This window comes from Phyllobates terribilis, unplaced genomic scaffold (assembly GCF_046119375.1).
Source record: "Phyllobates terribilis strain yellow unplaced genomic scaffold, ASM4611937v1 Scaffold_2__4_contigs__length_985480577, whole genome shotgun sequence".
Lineage (NCBI taxonomy): Eukaryota > Metazoa > Chordata > Amphibia > Anura > Dendrobatidae > Phyllobates > Phyllobates terribilis.
This window is the reverse complement of record NW_027362762.1, coordinates 599,430,302-599,456,568: the sequence shown is the minus strand read 5'-3', so window position 1 is coordinate 599,456,568 and position 26,267 is coordinate 599,430,302.

Sequence of the window (26,267 nt, the reverse complement as noted above, 5' to 3'; positions counted from 1 at the left end):
CCGCCAATATTTTGGATTTTTGAAAATTTCACTTTTTTGTGCAAATTTCCACTAAATGAGGGAATAATATGTGTGAGGGTACCCCAGGAGAGTTCCAAATGTGTGTGGGTAGAATATATATCCCACGGGGGTAAAATTGAAAAAAGTTGAAAAAATTTCTTTTTGGACTTAGTCATTTTTCTGGTGTTTATCAAACTTTCAGATAGGGCAAATGTCAGTGAGCGTTCCGATTTCAGTTCCAGAGCGATTCGCCCAATGAGTCCTTGATATTTAGTCGATTTCATCCAATATTTTGGAATTTTGAATATTTCACTTTTTTGTGAAAATATCCACTAAATGAGGGAATAATATGTGTGAGGGTACCCCAGGAGAGTTCCAAATGTGCGTGGGTAGAATATACATCCCACAGGGGTAAAATTGAAAAAAGTTGAACAAATTTTTTTTTTTGGACTTAGTCATTTTTCCAGCGTTTATTAGACTTTCAGATTGGGCAAATGTCAGTGAGCGTTCCGATTTCAGTTCCAGAGCGACTCGCCCAATGAGTCCTTGATATTTCGTCGTTTTCAGGCAAATTTCTGGAATTTTGAAAATTTCACTTTTTTGTGAAAATATCCACTAAATGAGGGAATAATATGTGTGAGGGTACAACAGGAGAGTTCCAAATGTGTGTGGGTAGAATATATATCCTACGGGGGTAAAATTGAAAAAAGTTGAACAAATTTCTTTTTGGACTTAGTCCATTTTCTGGTGTTTATCATACTTTCAGATAGGGCAAATGTCAGTGAGCGTTCCGATTTCAGTTCCAGAGCGATTCGCCCAATGAGTCCTTGATATTTAGTCGATTTCAGCCAATATTTTGGAATTTTTGAAAATTTCACTTTTTTGTAAAAATATACACTAAATGAGGGAATAATATGTGTGAGGGTACCCCAGGAGAGTTCCAAATGTGTGTGGGTAGAATATATATCCCACGGGGGTAAAATTGAAAAAAGTTGAACAAATTTTTTTTTTGGACTTAGTCATTTTTCTGGCGTTTATGAGACTTTCAGATAGGGGAAATGTAAGTGAGCATTCCGATTTCAGTTCCATAGCGAATCGCCCAATGAGTCATTGATATTTAGTCGATTTCAGCCAATATTTTGGAATTTTGAAAATTTCACTTTTTTGTGAAAATATCCACTAAATGAGGGAATAATATGTGTGAGGGTACCCCAGGAGAGTTCCAAATGTGTGTGGGTAGAATATATATCCCACGGGGGTAAAATTGAAAAAAGTTGAACAAATTTCTTCTTGGACTTAGTCCATTTTCTGGTGTTTATCATACTTTCAGATAGGGCAAATGTCAGTGAGCGTTCCGATTTCAGTTCCAGAGCGATTCGCCCAATGAGTCCTTGATATTTAGCCGATTTCAGCCAATATTTTGGAATTTTGAAAATTTCACTTTTTTGTAAAAATATACACTAAATGAGGGAATAATATGTGTGAGGGTACCCCAGGAGAGTTCCAAATGTGTGTGGGTAGAATATATGTCCCACGGGGGTAAAATTGAAAAAAGTTGAAAAAATTGTTTTTTTTGGACTTAGTCATTTTTCTGGCGTTTATCAGACTTTCAGATAGGGAAAATGTCAGTGAGCTTTCCGATTTCAGTTCCAGAGCGATTCGCCCAATGAGTCCTTGATATTTAGCCGTTTTCAGCCAATATTTTGGATTTTTGAAAATTTCACTTTTTTGTGCAAATTTCCACTAAATGAGGGAATAATATGTGTGAGGGTACCCCAGGAGAGTTCCAAGTGTGTGTGGGTAGAATATATATCCCACGGGGGTAAAATTGAAAAAAGTTGAACAAATTTCTTTTTGGACTTAGTCCATTTTCTGGTGTTTATCATACTTTCAGATAGGGCAAATGTCAGTGAGCGTTCCGATTTCAGTTCCAGAGCGATTCGCCCAATGAGTCCTTGATATTTAGTCGATTTCAGCCAATATTTTGGAATTTTTGAAAATTTCACTTTTTTGTAAAAATATACACTAAATGAGGGAATAATATGTGTGAGGGTACCCCAGGAGAGTTCCAAATGTGTGTGGGTAGAATACATGTCCCACGGGGGTAAAATTGAAAAAAGTTGGAAAAATTGTTTTTTTTGGACTTAGTCATTTTTCTGGCGTTTATCAGACTTTCAGATAGGGAAAATGTCAGTGAGCTTTCCGATTTCAGTTCCAGAGCGATTCGCCCAATGAGTCCTTTATATTTAGCCGTTTTCCGCCAATATTTTGGATTTTTGAAAATTTCACTTTTTTGTGCAAATTTCCACTAAATGAGGGAATAATATGTGTGAGGGTACCCCAGGAGAGTTCCAAATGTGTGTGGGTAGAATATATATCCCACGGGGGTAAAATTGAAAAAAGTTGAAAAAATTTCTTTTTGGACTTAGTCATTTTTCTGGTGTTTATCAAACTTTCAGATAGGGCAAATGTCAGTGAGCGTTCCGATTTCAGTTCCAGAGCGATTCGCCCAATGAGTCCTTGATATTTAGTCGATTTCATCCAATATTTTGGAATTTTGAATATTTCACTTTTTTGTGAAAATATCCACTAAATGAGGGAATAATATGTGTGAGGGTACCCCAGGAGAGTTCCAAATGTGCGTGGGTAGAATATACATCCCACAGGGGTAAAATTGAAAAAAGTTGAACAAATTTTTTTTTTTGGACTTAGTCATTTTTCCAGCGTTTATTAGACTTTCAGATTGGGCAAATGTCAGTGAGCGTTCCGATTTCAGTTCCAGAGCGACTCGCCCAATGAGTCCTTGATATTTCGTCGTTTTCAGGCAAATTTCTGGAATTTTGAAAATTTCACTTTTTTGTGAAAATATCCACTAAATGAGGGAATAATATGTGTGAGGGTACAACAGGAGAGTTCCAAATGTGTGTGGGTAGAATATATATCCTACGGGGGTAAAATTGAAAAAAGTTGAACAAATTTCTTTTTGGACTTAGTCCATTTTCTGGTGTTTATCATACTTTCAGATAGGGCAAATGTCAGTGAGCGTTCCGATTTCAGTTCCAGAGCGATTCGCCCAATGAGTCCTTGATATTTAGTCGATTTCAGCCAATATTTTGGAATTTTTGAAAATTTCACTTTTTTGTAAAAATATACACTAAATGAGGGAATAATATGTGTGAGGGTACCCCAGGAGAGTTCCAAATGTGTGTGGGTAGAATATATATCCCACGGGGGTAAAATTGAAAAAAGTTGAACAAATTTTTTTTTTGGACTTAGTCATTTTTCTGGCGTTTATGAGACTTTCAGATAGGGGAAATGTAAGTGAGCATTCCGATTTCAGTTCCATAGCGAATCGCCCAATGAGTCATTGATATTTAGTCGATTTCAGCCAATATTTTGGAATTTTGAAAATTTCACTTTTTTGTGAAAATATCCACTAAATGAGGGAATAATATGTGTGAGGGTACCCCAGGAGAGTTCCAAATGTGTGTGGGTAGAATATATATCCCACGGGGGTAAAATTGAAAAAAAATTTTAAAAATTTTTTTTAGGACTTAGTCATTTTTCCGGCGTTTATCAGACTTTCAGATAGGGGAAATGTCAGTGAGCGTTCCGATTTCAGTTCCAGAGCGATTCACCCAATGAGTCCTTGATATTTCGTCGTTTTCAGGCAAATTTCTGGAATTTTGAAAATTTCACTTTTTTGAGAAAATATCCACTAAATGAGGGTATAATATGAGTGAGGGTACCCCAGGAGAGTTCCAAATGTGTGTGGGTAGAATATATATCCCACGGGGGTAAAATTGAAAAAAGTTGAAAAAATTTCTTTTTGGACTTAGTCATTTTTCTGGTGTTTATCAGACTTTCAGATAGGGCAAATGTCAGTGAGCGTTCCGATTTCAGTTCCAGAGCGATTCGCCCAATGAGTCCTTGATATTTAGTTGATTTCAGCCAATATTTTGGAATTTTGAAAATTTCACTTTTTTGTGAAAATATCCACTAAATGAGGGAATAATATGTGTGAGGGTACCCCAGGAGAGTTCCAAATGTGTGTGGGTAGAATATATATCCCACGGGGGTAAAATTGAAAAAAGTTGAACAAATTTCTTCTTGGACTTAGTCCATTTTCTGGTGTTTATCATACTTTCAGATAGGGCAAATGTCAGTGAGCGTTCCGATTTCAGTTCCGGAGCGATTCGCCCAATGAGTCCTTGATATTTAGCCGATTTCAGCCAATATTTTGGAATTTTGAAAATTTCACTTTTTTGTAAAAATATACACTAAATGAGGGAATAATATGTGTGAGGGTACCCCAGGAGAGTTCCAAATGTGTGTGGGTAGAATATATGTCCCACGGGGGTAAAATTGAAAAAAGTTGAAAAAATTGTTTTTTTTGGACTTAGTCATTTTTCTGGCGTTTATCAGACTTTCAGATAGGGCAAATGTCAGTGAGCGTTCCGATTTCAGTTCCAGAACGATTCGCCCAATGATTCCTTCATATTTAGTCGTTTTCAGCCAATATTTTGGATTTTTGAAAATTTCTCTTTTTTGTGAAAATATCCACTAAATGAGGGAATAATATGTGTGAGGGTACCCCAGGAGAGTTCCAAATGTGTGTGGGTAGAATAAATATCCCACGGGGGTAAAATTGAAAAAAGTTGAACAAATTTATTTTTGGACTTAGTCCATTTTCTGGTGTTTATCAGACTTTCAGATAGGTCAAATGTCAGTGAGCGTTCCGATTTCAGTTCCAGAGCGATTCGCCCAATGAGTCCTTGATATTTAGTCGATTTCAGCCAATATTTTGGAATTTTGAAAATTTCACTTTTTTTGTGAAAATATACACTAAATGAGGGAATAATATGTGTGAGGGTACCCCAGGAGAGTTCCAAATGTGTGTGGGTAGTATTATATATCCCCCGGGGTAAATTGAAAAAAGTTGAAAAAATTGTTTTTTTTGGACTTAGTCATTTTTCCGGCGTTTATCAGACTTTCAGATAGGGAAAATGTCAGTGAGCTTTCCGATTTCAGTTCCAGAGCGATTCGCCCAATGAGTCCTTGATATTTAGCCGTTTTCAGCCAATATTTTGGATTTTTGAAAATTTCACTTTTTTGTGAAAATATCCACTAAATGAGGGAATAATATGTGTGAGGGTACCCCAGGAGAGTTCCAAATGTGTGTGGGTAGAATATATATCCCACGGGGGTAAAATTGAAAAAAGTTGAACAAATTTCTTTTTGGACTTAGTCCATTTTCTGGTGTTTATCATACTTTCAGATAGGGCAAATGTCAGTGAGCGTTCCGATTTCAGTTCCAGAGCGATTCGCCCAATGAGTCCTTGATATTTAGTCGATTTCAGCCAATATTTTGGAATTTTGAAAATTTCACTTTTTTTGTGAAAATATACACTAAATGAGGGAATAATATGTGTGAGGGTACCCCAGGAGAGTTCCAAATGTGTGTGGGTAGTATTATATATCCCCCGGGGTAAATTGAAAAAAGTTGAAAAAATTGTTTTTTTTGGACTTAGTCATTTTTCCGGCGTTTATCAGACTTTCAGATAGGGAAAATGTCAGTGAGCTTTCCGATTTCAGTTCCAGAGCGATTCGCCCAATGAGTCCTTGATATTTAGCCGTTTTCAGCCAATATTTTGGATTTTTGAAAATTTCACTTTTTTGTGAAAATATCCACTAAATGAGGGAATAATATGTGTGAGGGTACCCCAGGAGAGTTCCAAATGTGTGTGGGTAGAATATATATCCCACGGGGGTAAAATTGAAAAAAGTTGAACAAATTTCTTTTTGGACTTAGTCCATTTTCTGGTGTTTATCATACTTTCAGATAGGGCAAATGTCAGTGAGCGTTCCGATTTCAGTTCCAGAGCGATTCGCCCAATGAGTCCTTGATATTTAGTCGATTTCAGCCAATATTTTGGAATTTTTGAAAATTTCACTTTTTTGTAAAAATATACACTAAATGAGGGAATAATATGTGTGAGGGTACCCCAGGAGAGTTCCAAATGTGTGTGGGTAGAATACATGTCCCACGGGGGTAAAATTGAAAAAAGTTGGAAAAATTGTTTTTTTTGGACTTAGTCATTTTTCTGGCGTTTATCAGACTTTCAGATAGGGCAAATGTCAGTGAGCTTTCCGATTTCAGTTCCAGAGCGATTCGCCCAATGAGTCCTTTATATTTAGCCGTTTTCCGCCAATATTTTGGATTTTTGAAAATTTCACTTTTTTGTGCAAATTTCCACTAAATGAGGGAATAATATGTGTGAGGGTACCCCAGGAGAGTTCCAAATGTGTGTGGGTAGAATATATATCCCACGGGGGTAAAATTGAAAAAAGTTGAAAAAATTTCTTTTTGGACTTAGTCATTTTTCTGGTGTTTATCAAACTTTCAGATAGGGCAAATGTCAGTGAGCGTTCCGATTTCAGTTCCAGAGCGATTCGCCCAATGAGTCCTTGATATTTAGTCGATTTCATCCAATATTTTGGAATTTTGAATATTTCACTTTTTTGTGAAAATATCCACTAAATGAGGGAATAATATGTGTGAGGGTACCCCAGGAGAGTTCCAAATGTGCGTGGGTAGAATATACATCCCACAGGGGTAAAATTGAAAAAAGTTGAACAAATTTTTTTTTTGGACTTAGTCATTTTTCCAGCGTTTATTAGACTTTCAGATTGGGCAAATGTCAGTGAGCGTTCCGATTTCAGTTCCAGAGCGACTCGCCCAATGAGTCCTTGATATTTCGTCGTTTTCAGGCAAATTTCTGGAATTTTGAAAATTTCACTTTTTTGTGAAAATATCCACTAAATGAGGGAATAATATGTGTGAGGGTACAACAGGAGAGTTCCAAATGTGTGTGGGTAGAATATATATCCTACGGGGGTAAAATTGAAAAAAGTTGAACAAATTTCTTTTTGGACTTAGTCCATTTTCTGGTGTTTATCATACTTTCAGATAGGGCAAATGTCAGTGAGCGTTCCGATTTCAGTTCCAGAGCGATTCGCCCAATGAGTCCTTGATATTTAGTCGATTTCAGCCAATATTTTGGAATTTTTGAAAATTTCACTTTTTTGTAAAAATATACACTAAATGAGGGAATAATATGTGTGAGGGTACCCCAGGAGAGTTCCAAATGTGTGTGGGTAGAATATATATCCCACGGGGGTAAAATTGAAAAAAGTTGAACAAATTTTTTTTTTGGACTTAGTCATTTTTCTGGCGTTTATGAGACTTTCAGATAGGGGAAATGTAAGTGAGCATTCCGATTTCAGTTCCATAGCGAATCGCCCAATGAGTCATTGATATTTAGTCGATTTCAGCCAATATTTTGGAATTTTGAAAATTTCACTTTTTTGTGAAAATATCCACTAAATGAGGGAATAATATGTGTGAGGGTACCCCAGGAGAGTTCCAAATGTGTGTGGGTAGAATATATATCCCACGGGGGTAAAATTGAAAAAATTTTTAAAAAATTTTTTTTAGGACTTAGTCATTTTTCCGGCGTTTATCAGACTTTCAGATAGGGGAAATGTCAGTGAGCGTTCCGATTTCAGTTCCAGAGCGATTCACCCAATGAGTCCTTGATATTTCGTCGTTTTCAGGCAAATTTCTGGAATTTTGAAAATTTCACTTTTTTGAGAAAATATCCACTAAATGAGGGTATAATATGAGTGAGGGTACCCCAGGAGAGTTCCAAATGTGTGTGGGTAGAATATATATCCCACGGGGGTAAAATTGAAAAAAGTTGAAAAAATTTCTTTTTGGACTTAGTCATTTTTCTGGTGTTTATCAGACTTTCAGATAGGGCAAATGTCAGTGAGCTTTCCGATTTCAGTTCCAGAGCGATTCGCCCAATGAGTCCTTGATATTTAGTCGATTTCAGCCAATATTTTGGAATTTTGAAAATTTCACTTTTTTGTGAAAATATCCACTAAATGAGGGAATAATATGTGTGAGGGTACCCCAGGAGAGTTCCAAATGTGTGTGGGTAGAATATATATCCCACGGGGGTAAAATTGAAAAAAGTTGAACAAATTTCTTCTTGGACTTAGTCCATTTTCTGGTGTTTATCATACTTTCAGATAGGGCAAATGTCAGTGAGCATTCCGATTTCAGTTCCAGAGCGATTCGCCCAATGAGTCCTTGATATTTAGCCGATTTCAGCCAATATTTTGGAATTTTGAAAATTTCACTTTTTTGTAAAAATATACACTAAATGAGGGAATAATATGTGTGAGGGTACCCCAGGAGAGTTCCAAATGTGTGTGGGTAGAATATATGTCCCACGGGGGTAAAATTGAAAAAAGTTGAAAAAATTGTTTTTTTTGGACTTAGTCATTTTTCTGGCGTTTATCAGACTTTCAGATAGGGCAAATGTCAGTGAGCGATCCGATTTCAGTTCCAGAGCGATTCGCCCAATGAGTCCTTGATATTTAGTCGATTTCAGCCAATATTTTGGAATTTTGAAAATTTCACTTTTTTTGTGAAAATATACACTAAATGAGGGAATAATATGTGTGAGGGTACCCCAGGAGAGTTCCAAATGTGTGTGGGTAGTATTATATATCCCCCGGGGTAAATTGAAAAAAGTTGAAAAAATTGTTTTTTTTGGACTTAGTCATTTTTCCGGCGTTTATCAGACTTTCAGATAGGGAAAATGTCAGTGAGCTTTCCGATTTCAGTTCCAGAGCGATTCGCCCAATGAGTCCTTGATATTTAGCCGTTTTCAGCCAATATTTTGGATTTTTGAAAATTTCACTTTTTTGTGAAAATATCCACTAAATGAGGGAATAATATGTGTGAGGGTACCCCAGGAGAGTTCCAAATGTGTGTGGGTAGAATATATATCCCACGGGGGTAAAATTGAAAAAAGTTGAACAAATTTCTTTTTGGACTTAGTCCATTTTCTGGTGTTTATCATACTTTCAGATAGGGCAAATGTCAGTGAGCGTTCCGATTTCAGTTCCAGAGCGATTCGCCCAATGAGTCCTTGATATTTAGTCGATTTCAGCCAATATTTTGGAATTTTTGAAAATTTCACTTTTTTGTAAAAATATACACTAAATGAGGGAATAATATGTGTGAGGGTACCCCAGGAGAGTTCCAAATGTGTGTGGGTAGAATACATGTCCCACGGGGGTAAAATTGAAAAAAGTTGGAAAAATTGTTTTTTTTGGACTTAGTCATTTTTCTGGCGTTTATCAGACTTTCAGATAGGGAAAATGTCAGTGAGCTTTCCGATTTCAGTTCCAGAGCGATTCGCCCAATGAGTCCTTTATATTTAGCCGTTTTCCGCCAATATTTTGGATTTTTGAAAATTTCACTTTTTTGTGCAAATTTCCACTAAATGAGGGAATAATATGTGTGAGGGTACCCCAGGAGAGTTCCAAATGTGTGTGGGTAGAATATATATCCCACGGGGGTAAAATTGAAAAAAGTTGAAAAAATTTCTTTTTGGACTTAGTCATTTTTCTGGTGTTTATCAAACTTTCAGATAGGGCAAATGTCAGTGAGCGTTCCGATTTCAGTTCCAGAGCGATTCGCCCAATGAGTCCTTGATATTTAGTCGATTTCATCCAATATTTTGGAATTTTGAATATTTCACTTTTTTGTGAAAATATCCACTAAATGAGGGACTAATATGTGTGAGGGTACCCCAGGAGAGTTCCAAATGAGCGTGGGTAGAATATACATCCCACAGGGGTAAAATTGAAAAAAGTTGAACAAATTTTTTTTTTTGGACTTAGTCATTTTTCCAGCGTTTATTAGACTTTCAGATTGGGCAAATGTCAGTGAGCGTTCCGATTTCAGTTCCAGAGCGACTCGCCCAATGAGTCCTTGATATTTCGTCGTTTTCAGGCAAATTTCTGGAATTTTGAAAATTTCACTTTTTTGTGAAAATATCCACTAAATGAGGGAATAATATGTGTGAGGGTACAACAGGAGAGTTCCAAATGTGTGTGGGTAGAATATATATCCTACGGGGGTAAAATTGAAAAAAGTTGAACAAATTTTTTTTTTTGGACTTAGTCATTTTTCTAGCGTTTATCAGACTTTCAGATTGGGCAAATGTCAGTGAGCGTTCCGATTTCAGTTCCAGAACGATTCGCCCAATGATTCCTTCATATTTAGTCGTTTTCAGCCAATATTTTGGATTTTTGAAAATTTCTCTTTTTTGTGAAAATATCCCCTAAATGAGGGAATAATATGTGTGAGGGTACCCCAGGAGAGTTCCAAATGTGTGTGGGTAGAATAAATATCCCACGGGGGTAAAATTGAAAAAAGTTGAACAAATTTATTTTTGGACTTAGTCCATTTTCTGGTGTTTATCAGACTTTCAGATAGGTCAAATGTCAGTGAGCGTTCCGATTTCAGTTCCAGAGCGATTCGCCCAATGAGTCCTTGATATTTAGTCGATTTCAGCCAATATTTTGGAATTTTGAAAATTTCACTTTTTTTGTGAAAATATACACTAAATGAGGGAATAATATGTGTGAGGGTACCCCAGGAGAGTTCCAAATGTGTGTGGGTAGTATTATATATCCCCCGGGGTAAATTGAAAAAAGTTGAAAAAATTGTTTTTTTTGGACTTAGTCATTTTTCCGGCGTTTATCAGACTTTCAGATAGGGAAAATGTCAGTGAGCTTTCCGATTTCAGTTCCAGAGCGATTCGCCCAATGAGTCCTTGATATTTAGCCGTTTTCAGCCAATATTTTGGATTTTTGAAAATTTCACTTTTTTGTGAAAATATCCACTAAATGAGGGAATAATATGTGTGAGGGTACCCCAGGAGAGTTCCAAATGTGTGTGGGTAGAATATATATCCCACGGGGGTAAAATTGAAAAAAGTTGAACAAATTTCTTTTTGGACTTAGTCCATTTTCTGGTGTTTATCATACTTTCAGATAGGGCAAATGTCAGTGAGCGTTCCGATTTCAGTTCCAGAGCGATTCGCCCAATGAGTCCTTGATATTTAGTCGATTTCAGCCAATATTTTGGAATTTTTGAAAATTTCACTTTTTTGTAAAAATATACACTAAATGAGGGAATAATATGTGTGAGGGTACCCCAGGAGAGTTCCAAATGTGTGTGGGTAGAATACATGTCCCACGGGGGTAAAATTGAAAAAAGTTGGAAAAATTGTTTTTTTTGGACTTAGTCATTTTTCTGGCGTTTATCAGACTTTCAGATAGGGAAAATGTCAGTGAGCTTTCCGATTTCAGTTCCAGAGCGATTCGCCCAATGAGTCCTTTATATTTAGCCGTTTTCCGCCAATATTTTGGATTTTTGAAAATTTCACTTTTTTGTGCAAATTTCCACTAAATGAGGGAATAATATGTGTGAGGGTACCCCAGGAGAGTTCCAAATGTGTGTGGGTAGAATATATATCCCACGGGGGTAAAATTGAAAAAAGTTGAAAAAATTTCTTTTTGGACTTAGTCATTTTTCTGGTGTTTATCAAACTTTCAGATAGGGCAAATGTCAGTGAGCGTTCCGATTTCAGTTCCAGAGCGATTCGCCCAATGAGTCCTTGATATTTAGTCGATTTCATCCAATATTTTGGAATTTTGAATATTTCACTTTTTTGTGAAAATATCCACTAAATGAGGGAATAATATGTGTGAGGGTACCCCAGGAGAGTTCCAAATGTGCGTGGGTAGAATATACATCCCACAGGGGTAAAATTGAAAAAAGTTGAACAAATTTTTTTTTTTGGACTTAGTCATTTTTCCAGCGTTTATTAGACTTTCAGATTGGGCAAATGTCAGTGAGCGTTCCGATTTCAGTTCCAGAGCGACTCGCCCAATGAGTCCTTGATATTTCGTCGTTTTCAGGCAAATTTCTGGAATTTTGAAAATTTCACTTTTTTGTGAAAATATCCACTAAATATGTGTGAGGGTACAACAGGAGAGTTCCAAATGTGTGTGGGTAGAATATATATCCTACGGGGGTAAAATTGAAAAAAGTTGAACAAATTTTTTTTTTTGGACTTAGTCATTTTTCTAGCGTTTATCAGACTTTCAGATTGGGCAAATGTCAGTGAGCGTTCCGATTTCAGTTCCAGAACGATTCGCCCAATGATTCCTTCATATTTAGTCGTTTTCAGCCAATATTTTGGATTTTTGAAAATTTCTCTTTTTTGTGAAAATATCCACTAAATGAGGGAATAATATGTGTGAGGGTACCCCAGGAGAGTTCCAAATGTGTGTGGGTAGAATAAATATCCCACGGGGGTAAAATTGAAAAAAGTTGAACAAATTTATTTTTGGACTTAGTCCATTTTCTGGTGTTTATCAGACTTTCAGATAGGTCAAATGTCAGTGAGCGTTCCGATTTCAGTTCCAGAGCGATTCGCCCAATGAGTCCTTGATATTTAGTCGATTTCAGCCAATATTTTGGAATTTTGAAAATTTCACTTTTTTGTGAAAATATACACTAAATGAGGGAATAATATGTGTGAGGGTACCCCAGGAGAGTTCCAAATGTGTGTGGGTAGTATTATATATCCCCCGGGGTAAATTGAAAAAAGTTGAAAAAATTGTTTTTTTTGGACTTAGTCATTTTTCCGGCGTTTATCAGACTTTCAGATAGGGAAAATGTCAGTGAGCTTTCCGATTTCAGTTCCAGAGCGATTCGCCCAATGAGTCCTTGATATTTAGCCGTTTTCAGCCAATATTTTGGATTTTTGAAAATTTCACTTTTTTGTGAAAATATCCACTAAATGAGGGAATAATATGTGTGAGGGTACCCCAGGAGAGTTCCAAATGTGTGTGGGTAGAATATATATCCCACGGGGGTAAAATTGAAAAAAGTTGAACAAATTTCTTTTTGGACTTAGTCCATTTTCTGGTGTTTATCATACTTTCAGATAGGGCAAATGTCAGTGAGCGTTCCGATTTCAGTTCCAGAGCGATTCGCCCAATGAGTCCTTGATATTTAGTCGATTTCAGCCAATATTTTGGAATTTTTGAAAATTTCACTTTTTTGTAAAAATATACACTAAATGAGGGAATAATATGTGTGAGGGTACCCCAGGAGAGTTCCAAATGTGTGTGGGTAGAATACATGTCCCACGGGGGTAAAATTGAAAAAAGTTGGAAAAATTGTTTTTTTTGGACTTAGTCATTTTTCTGGCGTTTATCAGACTTTCAGATAGGGAAAATGTCAGTGAGCTTTCCGATTTCAGTTCCAGAGCGATTCGCCCAATGAGTCCTTGATATTTAACCGTTTTCAGCCAATATTTTGGATTTTTGAAAATTTCACTTTTTTGTGAAAATTTCCACTAAATGAGGGAATAATATGTGTGAGGGTACCCCAGGAGAGTTCCAAATGTGTGTGGGTAGAATATATATCCCACGGGGGTAAAATTGAAAAAAGTTGAACAAATTTTTTTTTTGGACTTAGTCATTTTTCTGGCGTTTATGAGACTTTCAGATAGGGGAAATGTAAGTGAGCATTCCGATTTCAGTTCCATAGCGAATCGCCCAATGAGTCATTGATATTTAGTCGATTTCAGCCAATATTTTGGAATTTTGAAAATTTCACTTTTTTGTGAAAATATCCACTAAATGAGGGAATAATATGTGTGAGGGTACCCCAGGAGAGTTCCAAATGTGTGTGGGTAGAATATATATCCCACGGGGGTAAAATTGAAAAAATTTTAAAAAATTTTTTTTTAGGACTTAGTCATTTTTCCGGCGTTTATTAGACTTTCAGATTGGGCAAATGTCAGTGAGCGTTCCGATTTCAGTTCCAGAGCGACTCGCCCAATGAGTCCTTGATATTTCGTCGTTTTCAGGCAAATTTCTGGAATTTTGAAAATTTCACTTTTTTGTGAAAATATCCACTAAATGAGGGAATAATATGTGTGAGGGTACAACAGGAGAGTTCCAAATGTGTGTGGGTAGAATATATATCCTACGGGGGTAAAATTGAAAAAAGTTGAACAAATTTTTTTTTTTGGACTTAGTCATTTTTCTAGCGTTTATCAGACTTTCAGATTGGGCAAATGTCAGTGAGCGTTCCGATTTCAGTTCCAGAACGATTCGCCCAATGATTCCTTCATATTTAGTCGTTTTCAGCCAATATTTTGGATTTTTGAAAATTTCACTTTTTTGTGAAAATATCCACTAAATGAGGGAATAATATGTGTGAGGGTACCCCAGGAGAGTTCCAAATGTGTGTGGGTAGAATATATATCCCACGGGGGTAAAATTGAAAAAAGTTGAACAAATTTCTTTTTGGACTTAGTCCATTTTCTGGTGTTTATCATACTTTCAGATAGGGCAAATGTCAGTGAGCGTTCCGATTTCAGTTCCAGAGCGATTCGCCCAATGAGTCCTTGATATTTAGTCGATTTCAGCCAATATTTTGGAATTTTTGAAAATTTCACTTTTTTGTAAAAATATACACCAAATGAGGGAATAATATGTGTGAGGGTACCCCAGGAGAGTTCCAAATGTGTGTGGGTAGAATACATGTCCCACGGGGGTAAAATTGAAAAAAGTTGGAAAAATTGTTTTTTTTGGACTTAGTCATTTTTCTGGCGTTTATCAGACTTTCAGATAGGGAAAATGTCAGTGAGCTTTCCGATTTCAGTTCCAGAGCGATTCGCCCAATGAGTCCTTGATATTTAACCGTTTTCAGCCAATATTTTGGATTTTTGAAAATTTCACTTTTTTGTGAAAATTTCCACTAAATGAGGGAATAATATGTGTGAGGGTACCCCAGGAGAGTTCCAAATGTGTGTGGGTAGAATATAAATCCCACGGGGGTAAAATTGAAAAAAGTTGAACAAATTTTTTTTTTGGACTTAGTCATTTTTCTGGCGTTTATGAGACTTTCAGATAGGGGAAATGTAAGTGAGCATTCCGATTTCAGTTCCATAGCGAATTGCCCAATGAGTCATTGATATTTAGTCGATTTCAGCCAATATTTTGGAATTTTGAAAATTTCACTTTTTTGTGAAAATATCCACTAAATGAGGGAATAATATGTGTGAGGGTACCCCAGGAGAGTTCCAAATGTGTGTGGGTAGAATATATATCCCACGGGGGTAAAATTGAAAAAATTTTAAAAAATTTTTTTTTAGGACTTAGTCATTTTTCCGGCGTTTATCAGACTTTCAGATAGGGGAAATGTCAGTGAGCGTTCCGATTTCAGTTCCAGAGCGATTCACCCAATGAGTCCTTGATATTTCGTCGTTTTCAGGCAAATTTCTGGAATTTTGAAAATTTCACTTTTTTGAGAAAATATCCACTAAATGAGGGAATAATATGTGTGAGGGTACCCCAGGAGAGTTCCAAATGTGTGTGGGTAGAATATATATCCCACGGGGGTAAAATTGAAAAAAGTTGAACAAATTTCTTCTTGGACTTAGTCCATTTTCTGGTGTTTATCATACTTTCAGATAGGGCAAATGTCAGTGAGCGTTCCGATTTCAGTTCCAGAGCGATTCGCCCAATGAGTCCTTGATATTTAGCCGATTTCAGCCAATATTTTGGAATTTTGAAAATTTCACTTTTTTGTAAAAATATACACTAAATGAGGGAATAATATGTGTGAGGGTACCCCAGGAGAGTTCCAAATGTGTGTGGGTAGAATATATGTCCCACGAGGGTAAAATTGAAAAAAGTTGAAAAAATTGTTTTTTTTGGACTTAGTCATTTTTCTGGCGTTTATCAGACTTTCAGATAGGGAAAATGTCAGTGAGCTTTCCGATTTCAGTTCCAGAGCGATTCGCCCAATGAGTCCTTGATATTTAGCCGTTTTCAGCCAATATTTTGGATTTTTGAAAATTTCACTTTTTTGTGCAAATTTTCACTAAATGAGGGAATAATATGTGTGAGGGTACCCCAGGAGAGTTCCAAATGTGTGTGGGTAGAATATATATCCCACGGGGGTAAAATTGAAAAAAGTTGAAAAAATTTCTTTTTGGACTTAGTCATTTTTCTGGTGTTTATCAAACTTTCAGATAGGGCAAATGTCAGTGAGCGTTCCGATTTCAGTTCCAGAGCGATTCGCCCAATGAGTCCTTGATATTTAGTCGATTTCATCCAATATTTTGGAATTTTGAATATTTCACTTTTTTGTGAAAATATCCACTAAATGAGGGAATAATATGTGTGAGGGTACCCCAGGAGAGTTCCAAATGTGCGTGGGTAGAATATACATCCCACAGGGGTAAAATTGAAAAAAGTTGAACAAATTTTTTTTTTTGGACTTAGTCATTTTTCCAGCGTTTATTAGACTTTCAGATTGGGCAAATGTCAGTGAGCGTTCCGATTTCAGTTCCAGAGCGACTCGCCCAATGAGTCCTTGATATTTCGTCGTTTTCAGGCAAATTTCTGGAATTTTGAAAATTTCACTTTTTTGTGAAAATATCCACTAAATGAGGGAATAATATGTGTGAGGGTACCCCAGGAGAGTTCCAAATGTGTGTGGGTAGAATATATATCCTACGGGGGTAAAATTGAAAAAAGTTGAACAAATTTTTTTTTTTGGACTTAGTCATTTTTCTAGCGTTTATCAGACTTTCAGATTGGGCAAATGTCAGTGAGCGTTCCGATTTCAGTTCCAGAACGATTCGCCCAATGATTCCTTCATATTTAGTCGTTTTCAGCCAATATTTTGGATTTTTGAAAATTTCTCTTTTTTGTGAAAATATCCACTAAATGAGGGAATAATATGTGTGAGGGTACCCCAGGAGAGTTCCAAATGTGTGTGGGTAGAATATATATCCCACGGGGGTAAAATTGAAAAAAGTTTAAAAAAAATTTTTTTGGGACTTAGTCATTTTTCCGGCGTTTATCAGACTTTCAGATAGGTGAAATGTCAGTGAGCATTCCGATTTCAGTTCCAGAGCGATTCGTCCAATGAGTCCTTGATATTTCGTCGTTTTCAGGCAAATTTCTGGAATTTTGAAAATTTCACTTTTTTGAGAAAATATCCACTAAATGAGGGTATAATATGTGTGAGGGTACCCCAGGAGAGTTCCAAATGTGTGTGGGTAGAATATATATCCCACGGGGGTAAAATTGAAAAAAGTTGGAAAAATTGTTTTTTTTGGACTTAGTCATTTTTCTGGCGTTTATCAGACTTTCAGATAGGGAAAATGTCAGTGAGCTTTCCGATTTCAGTTCCAGAGCGATTCGCCCAATGAGTCCTTGATATTTAACCGTTTTCAGCCAATATTTTGGATTTTTGAAAATTTCACTTTTTTGTGAAAATTTCCACTAAATGAGGGAATAATATGTGTGAGGGTACCCCAGGAGAGTTCCAAATGTGTGTGGGTAGAATATATATCCCACGGGGGTAAAATTGAAAAAAGTTGAACAAATTTTTTTTTTGGACTTAGTCATTTTTCTGGCGTTTATGAGACTTTCAGATAGGGGAAATGTAAGTGAGCATTCCGATTTCAGTTCCATAGCGAATCGCCCAATGAGTCATTGATATTTAGTCGATTTCAGCCAATATTTTGGAATTTTGAAAATTTCACTTTTTTGTGAAAATATCCACTAAATGAGGGAATAATATGTGTGAGGGTACCCCAGGAGAGTTCCAAATGTGTGTGGGTAGAATATATATCCCACGGGGGTAAAATTGAAAAAATTTTAAAAAATTTTTTTTTAGGACTTAGTCATTTTTCCGGCGTTTATTAGACTTTCAGATTGGGCAAATGTCAGTGAGCGTTCCGATTTCAGTTCCAGAGCGACTCGCCCAATGAGTCCTTGATATTTCGTCGTTTTCAGGCAAATTTCTGGAATTTTGAAAATTTCACTTTTTTGTGAAAATATCCACTAAATGAGGGAATAATATGTGTGAGGGTACAACAGGAGAGTTCCAAATGTGTGTGGGTAGAATATATATCCTACGGGGGTAAAATTGAAAAAAGTTGAACAAATTTTTTTTTTTGGACTTAGTCATTTTTCTAGCGTTTATCAGACTTTCAGATTGGGCAAATGTCAGTGAGCGTTCCGATTTCAGTTCCAGAACGATTCGCCCAATGATTCCTTCATATTTAGTCGTTTTCAGCCAATATTTTGGATTTTTGAAAATTTCTCTTTTTTGTGAAAATATCCACTAAATGAGGGAATAATATGTGTGAGGGTACCCCAGGAGAGTTCCAAATGTGTGTGGGTAGTATTATATATCCCCCGGGGTAAATTGAAAAAAGTTGAAAAAATTGTTTTTTTTGGACTTAGTCATTTTTCCGGCGTTTATCAGACTTTCAGATAGGGAAAATGTCAGTGAGCTTTCCGATTTCAGTTCCAGAGCGATTCGCCCAATGAGTCCTTGATATTTAGCCGTTTTCAGCCAATATTTTGGATTTTTGAAAATTTCACTTTTTTGTGAAAATATCCACTAAATGAGGGAATAATATGTGTGAGGGTACCCCAGGAGAGTTCCAAATGTGTGTGGGTAGAATATATATCCCACGGGGGTAAAATTGAAAAAAGTTGAACAAATTTCTTTTTGGACTTAGTCCATTTTCTGGTGTTTATCATACTTTCAGATAGGGCAAATGTCAGTGAGCGTTCCGATTTCAGTTCCAGAGCGATTCGCCCAATGAGTCCTTGATATTTAGTCGATTTCAGCCAATATTTTGGAATTTTTGAAAATTTCACTTTTTTGTAAAAATATACACTAAATGAGGGAATAATATGTGTGAGGGTACCCCAGGAGAGTTCCAAATGTGTGTGGGTAGAATACATGTCCCACGGGGGTAAAATTGAAAAAAGTTGGAAAAATTGTTTTTTTTGGACTTAGTCATTTTTCTGGCGTTTATCAGACTTTCAGATAGGGAAAATGTCAGTGAGCTTTCCGATTTCAGTTCCAGAGCGATTCGCCCAATGAGTCCTTGATATTTAACCGTTTTCAGCCAATATTTTGGATTTTTGAAAATTTCACTTTTTTGTGAAAATTTCCACTAAATGAGGGAATAATATGTGTGAGGGTACCCCAGGAGAGTTCCAAATGTGTGTGGGTAGAATATATATCCCACGGGGGTAAAATTGAAAAAAGTTGAACAAATTTTTTTTTTGGACTTAGTCATTTTTCTGGCGTTTATGAGACTTTCAGATAGGGGAAATGTAAGTGAGCATTCCGATTTCAGTTCCATAGCGAATCGCCCAATGAGTCATTGATATTTAGTCGATTTCAGCCAATATTTTGGAATTTTGAAAATTTCACTTTTTTGTGAAAATATCCACTAAATGAGGGAATAATATGTGTGAGGGTACCCCAGGAGAGTTCCAAATGTGTGTGGGTAGAATATATATCCCACGGGGGTAAAATTGAAAAAATTTAAAAAAATTTTTTTTTAGGACTTAGTCATTTTTCCGGCGTTTATCAGACTTTCAGATAGGGGAAATGTCAGTGAGCGTTCCGATTTCAGTTCCAGAGCGATTCACCCAATGAGTCCTTGATATTTCGTCGTTTTCAGGCAAATTTCTGGAATTTTGAAAATTTCACTTTTTTGAGAAAATATCCACTAAATGAGGGAATAATATGTGTGAGGGTACCCCAGGAGAGTTCCAAATGTGTGTGGGTAGAATATATGTCCCACGAGGGTAAAATTGAAAAAAGTTGAAAAAATTGTTTTTTTTGGACTTAGTCATTTTTCTGGCGTTTATCAGACTTTCAGATAGGGAAAATGTCAGTGAGCTTTCCGATTTCAGTTCCAGAGCGATTCGCCCAATGAGTCCTTGATATTTAGCCGTTTTCAGCCAATATTTTGAATTTTTGAAAATTTCACTTTTTTGTGCAAATTTCCACTAAATGAGGGAATAATATGTGTGAGGGTACCCCAGGAGAGTTCCAAATGTGTGTGGGTAGAATATATATCCCACGGGGGTAAAATTGAAAAAAGTTGAAAAAATTTCTTTTTGGACTTAGTCATTTTTCTGGTGTTTATCAAACTTTCAGATAGGGCAAATGTCAGTGAGCGTTCCGATTTCAGTTCCAGAGCGATTCGCCCAATGAGTCCTTGATATTTAGTCGATTTCATCCAATATTTTGGAATTTTGAATATTTCACTTTTTTGTGAAAATATCCACTAAATGAGGGAATAATATGTGTGAGGGTACCCCAGGAGAGTTCCAAATGTGCGTGGGTAGAATATACATCCCACAGGGGTAAAATTGAAAAAAGTTGAACAAATTTTTTTTTTTGGACTTAGTCATTTTTCCAGCGTTTATTAGACTTTCAGATTGGGCAAATGTCAGTGAGCGTTCCGATTTCAGTTCCAGAGCGACTCGCCCAATGAGTCCTTGATATTTCGTCGTTTTCAGGCAAATTTCTGGAATTTTGAAAATTTCACTTTTTTGTGAAAATATCCACTAAATGAGGGAATAATATGTGTGAGGGTACCCCAGGAGAGTTCCAAATGTGTGTGGGTAGAATATATATCCTACGGGGGTAAAATTGAAAAAAGTTGAACAAATTTTTTTTTTTGGACTTAGTCATTTTTCTAGCGTTTATCAGACTTTCAGATTGGGCAAATGTCAGTGAGCGTTCCGATTTCAGTTCCAGAACGATTCGCCCAATGATTCCTTCATATTTAGTCGTTTTCAGCCAATATTTTGGATTTTTGAAAATTTCTCTTTTTTGTGAAAATATCCACTAAATGAGGGTATAATATGTGTGAGGGTACCCCAGGAGAGTTCCAAATGTGTGTGGGTAGAATATATATCCCACGGGGGTAAAGTTGAAAAAATTTCTTTTAGGACTTAGTCATTTTTCCAGCGTTTATCAGACTTTCAAATAGGGCAAATGTAAGTGAGCTTTCCGATTTCAGTTCCAGAGCGATTCGCCCAATGAGTCCTTGATATTTAGTCGTTTTCAGCCAATATTTTGGATTTTGAAAATTTCACTTTTTTTGTGAAAATATCCACTAAATGAGGGAATAATATGTGTGAGGGTACTCCAGGAGAGTTCCAAATGTGTGTGGGTAGAATATATGTCCCACGGGGGTAAAATTGAAAAAAGTTGAAAAAATTGTTTTTTTTGGACTTAGTCATTTTTCTGGCGTTTATGAGACTTTCAGATAGGGGAAATGTAAGTGAGCATTCCGATTTCAGTTCCATAGCGAATCGCCCAATGAGTCATTGATATTTAGTCGATTTCAGCCAATATTTTGGAATTTTGAAAATTTCACTTTTTTGTGAAAATATCCACTAAATGAGGGAATAATATGTGTGAGGGTACCCCAGGAGAGTTCCAAATGTGTGTGGGTAGAATATATATCCCACGGGGGTAAAATTGAAAAAAGTTGAACAAATTTTTTTTTTTGGACTTAGTCATTTTTCCAGCTTTTATCAGACTTTCAGATTGGTCAAATGTCAGTGAGCGTTCCGATTTCAGTTCCAGAGCGATTCGCCCAATGAGTCCTTGATATTTCGTCGTTTTCAGGCAAATTTCTGGAATTTTGAAAATTTCACTTTTTTGTGAAAATATCCACTAAATTAGGGAATAATATGTGTGAGGGTACCCCAGGAGAGTTCCAAATGTGTGTGGGTAGAATATATATCTCACGGGGGTAAAATTGAAAAAAGTTGAACAAATTTTTTTTTTGGACTTAGTCATTTTTCTGGCGTTTATGAGACTTTCAGATAGGGGAAATGTAAGTGAGCATTCCGATTTCAGTTCCATAGCGATTCGTCCGATGAGTCTTTGATATTTAGTCGATTTCAGCCAATATTTTGGAATTTTGAAAATTTCACTTTTTTGTGAAAATATCCACTAAATGAGGGAATAATATGTGTGAGGGTACCCCAGGAGAGTTCCAAATGTGTGTGGGTAGAATATATATCCCACGGGGGTAAAATTGAAAAAAGTTGAACAAATTTCTTCTTGGACTTAGTCCATTTTCTGGTGTTTATCATACTTTCAGATAGGGCAAATGTCAGTGAGCGTTCCGATTTCAGTTCCAGAGCGATTCGGCCAATGAGTCCTTGATATTTAGCCGATTTCAGCCAATATTTTGGAATTTTGAAAATTTCACTTTTTTGTAAAAATATACACTAAATGAGGGAATAATATGTGTGAGGGTACCCCAGGAGAGTTCCAAATGTGTGTGGGTAGAATATATGTCCCACGGGGGTAAAATTGAAAAAAGTTGAAAAAATTGTTTTTTTTGGACTTAGTCATTTTTCTGGCGTTTATCAGACTTTCAGATAGGGAAAATGTCAGTGAGCTTTCCGATTTCAGTTCCAGAGCGATTCGCCCAATGAGTCCTTGATATTTAGCCGTTTTCAGCCAATATTTTGGATTTTTGAAAATTTCACTTTTTTGTGAAAATTTCCACTAAATGAGGGAATAATATGTGTGAGGGTACCCCAGGAGAGTTCCAAATGTGTGTGGGTAGAATATATATCCCACGGGGGTAAAATTGAAAAAAGTTGAAAAAATTTCTTTTTGGACTTAGTCATTTTTCTGGTGTTTATCAAACTTTCAGATAGGGCAAATGTCAGTGAGCGTTCCGATTTCAGTTCCAGAGCGATTCGCCCAATGAGTCCTTGATATTTAGTCGATTTCATCCAATATTTTGGAATTTTGAAAATTTCACTTTTTTGTGAAAATATCCACTAAATGAGGGAATAATATGTGTGAGGGTACCCCAGGAGAGTTCCAAATGTGCGTGGGTAGAATATACATCCCACAGGGGTAAAATTGAAAAAAGTTGAACAAATTTTTTTTTTTGGACTTAGTCATTTTTCCAGCGTTTATTAGACTTTCAGATTGGGCAAATGTCAGTGAGCGTTCCGATTTCAGCTCCAGAGCGACTCGCCCAATGAGTCCTTGATATTTCGTCGTTTTCAGGCAAATTTCTGGAATTTTGAAAATTTCACTTTTTTGTGAAAATATCCACTAAATGAGGGAATAATATGTGTGAGGGTACCCCAGGAGAGTTCCAAATGTGTGTGGGTAGAATATATATCCTACGGGGGTAAAATTGAAAAAAGTTGAACAAATTTTTTTTTTTGGACTTAGTCATTTTTCTTGCGTTTATCAGACTTTCAGATAGGGAAAATGTCAGTGAGCTTTCCGATTTCAGTTCCAGAGCGATTTGCCCAATGAGTCCTTGATATTTAGCGGTTTTCAGCCATAATTTTGGATTTTTGAAAATTTCACTTTTTTGTGAAAATTTCCACTAAATGAGGGAATAATATGTGTGAGGGTACCCCAGGAGAGTTCCAAATGTGTGTGGGTAGAATATATATCCCACGGGGGTAAAATTGAAAAAAGTTGAACAAATTTTTTTTTTTGGACTTAGTCATTTTTCTGGCGTTTATGAGACTTTCAGATAGGGGAAATGTAAGTGAGCATTCCGATTTCAGTTCCATAGCGATTCGCCCGATGAGTCTTTGATATTTAGTCGATTTCAGCCAATATTTTGGAATTTTGAAAATTTCACTTTTTTGTGAAAATATCCACTACATGAGGGAATAATATGTGTGAGGGTACCCCAGGAGAGTTCCAAATGTGTGTGGGTAGAATATATATCCCACGGGGGTAAAATTGAAAAAAGTTTAAAAAAAATTTTTTTGGGACTTAGTCATTTTTCCGGCGTTTATCAGACTTTCAGATAGGGGAAATGTCAGTGAGCGTTCCGATTTCAGTTCCAGAGCGATTCGCCCAATGAGTCCTTGATATTTCGTCGTTTTCAGGCAAATTTCTGGAATTTTGAAAATTTCACTTTTTTGAGAAAATATCCACTAAATGAGGGTATAATATGTGTGAGGGTACCCCAGGAGAGTTCCAAATGTGTGTGGGTAGAATATATATCCCACGGGGGTAAAATTGAAAAAAGTTGAACAAATTTTTTTTTTTGGACTTAGTCATTTTTCCAGCTTTTATCAGACTTTCAGATTGGTCAAATGTCAGTGAGCGTTCCGATTTCAGTTCCAGAGCGATTCGCCCAATGAGTCCTTGATATTTCGTCGTTTTCAGGCAAATTTCTGGAATTTTGAAAATTTCACTTTTTTGTGAAAATATCCAATAAATGAGGGAATAATATGTGTGAGGGTACCCCAGGAGAGTTCCAAATGTGTGTGGGTAGAATATATATCCCACGGGGGTAAAATTGAAAAAAGTTGAACAAATTTTTTTTTTGGACTTAGTCATTTTTCTGGCGTTTATGAGACTTTCAGATAGGGGAAATGTAAGTGAGCATTCCGATTTCAGTTCCATAGCGATTCGCCCGATGAGTCTTTGATATTTAGTCGATTTCAGCCAATATTTTGGAATTTTGAAAATTTCACTTTTTTGTGAAAATATCCACTAAATGAGGGAATAATTTGTGTGAGGGTACCCCAGGAGAGTACCAAATGTGTGTGGGTAGAATATATATCCCACGGGGGTAAAATTGAATAAAGTTAAAAAAAAATTTTTTTAGGACTTAGTCATTTTTCCGGCGTTTATCAGACTTTCAGATAGGGGAAATGTCAGTGAGCGTTCCGATTTCAGTTCCAGAGTGATTCGTCCAATGCGTCCTTGATATTTCGTCGTTTTCAGGCAAATTTCTGGAATTTTGAAAATTTCACTTTTTTGAGAAAATATCCACTAAATGAGGGTATAATATGTTTGAGGGTACCCCAGGAGAGTTCCAAATGTGTGTGGGTAGAATATATATCCCACGGGGGTAAAATTGAAAAAAGTTGAAAAAATTTCTTTTTGGACTTAGTCATTTTTCCAGCGTTTATCAGACTTTCAAATAGGGCAAATGTAAGTGAGCTTTCCGATTTCAGTTCCAGAGCGATTCGCCCAATGAGTCCTTGATATTTAGTCGTTTTCAGCCAATATTTTGGATTTTGAAAATTTCACTTTTTTTGTGAAAATATCCACTAAATGAGGGAATAATATGTGTGAGGGTACCCCAGGAGAGTTCCAAATGTGTGTGGGTAGAATATATATCCCACGGGGGTAAAATTGAAAGAAGTTGAAAAAATTTTTTTTTTGGACTTAGTAATTTTTCCGGCGTTTATCAGACTTTCAGGTAGGGCAAATGTCAGTGAGCTTTCCGATTTCAGTTCCAGAGCGATTCGCCCAATGAGTCCTTGATATTTAGTCGTTTTCAGCCAATATTTTGGATTTTTGAAAATTTCACTTTTTTGTGAAAATATCCACTAAATGAGGGAATAATATGTGTGAGGGTACCCCAGGAGAGTTCCAAATGTGTGTGGGTAGAATATATATCTCACGGGGGTAAAACTGAAAAAAGTTGAACACATTTTTTTTTTGGACTTAGTCATTTTTCTGACGTTTATGAGACTTTCAGATAGGGGAAATGTAAGTGAGCGTTCCGATTTCAGTTCCAGAGCGATTCGCCCAATGAGTCCTTGATATTTAGTGGTTTTTAGGCAAATTTCTGGAATTTTGAAAATTTCACTTTTTTGTGAAAATATCCACTAAATGAGGGAATAATATGTGTGAGGGTACCCCAGGAGAGTTCCAAATGTGTGTGGGTAGAATATATATCCCACGGGGGTAAAATTGAAAAAAGTTGAACAAATTTCTTTTTGGACTTAATCCATTTTCTGGTGTTTATCAGACTTTCAGATAGGGCAATTGTCAGTGAGCGTTCCAATTTCAGTTCCAGAGCGATTCGCCCAATGAGTCGGTGATATTTAGTCGATTTCAGCCAATATTTTGGAATTTTGAAAATTTCACTTTTTTGTGAAAATATCCACTAAATGAGGGAATAATATGTGTGAGGGTACCCCAGGAGAGTTCCAATTGTGTGTGGGTAGAATATATATCCTACGGGGGTAAAATTGAAAAAAGTTGAACAAATTTTTTTTTTTGGACTTAGTCATTTTTCCAGCGTTTATCAGACTTTCAGATTGGGCAAATGTCAGTGAGCGTTCCGATTTCAGTTCCAGAGCGATTCGCCCAATGATTCCTTGATATTTAGTCGTTTTCAGCCAATATTTTGGATTTTTGAAAATTTCTCTTTTTTGTGAAAATATCCACTAAATGAGGGAATAATATGTGTGAGGGTACCCCAGGAGAGTTCCAAATGTGTGTGGGTAGAATATATATCCCACGGGGGTAAAATTGAAAAAAGTTTAAAAAAAATTTTTTTGGGACTTAGTCATTTTTCCGGCGTTTATCAGACTTTCAGATAGGGGAACTGTCAGTGAGCGTTCCGATTTCAGTTCCAGAGCGATTCGCCCAATGAGTCCTTGATATTTCGTCGTTTTCAGGCAAATTTCTGGAATTTTGAAAATTTCACTTTTTTGAGAAAATA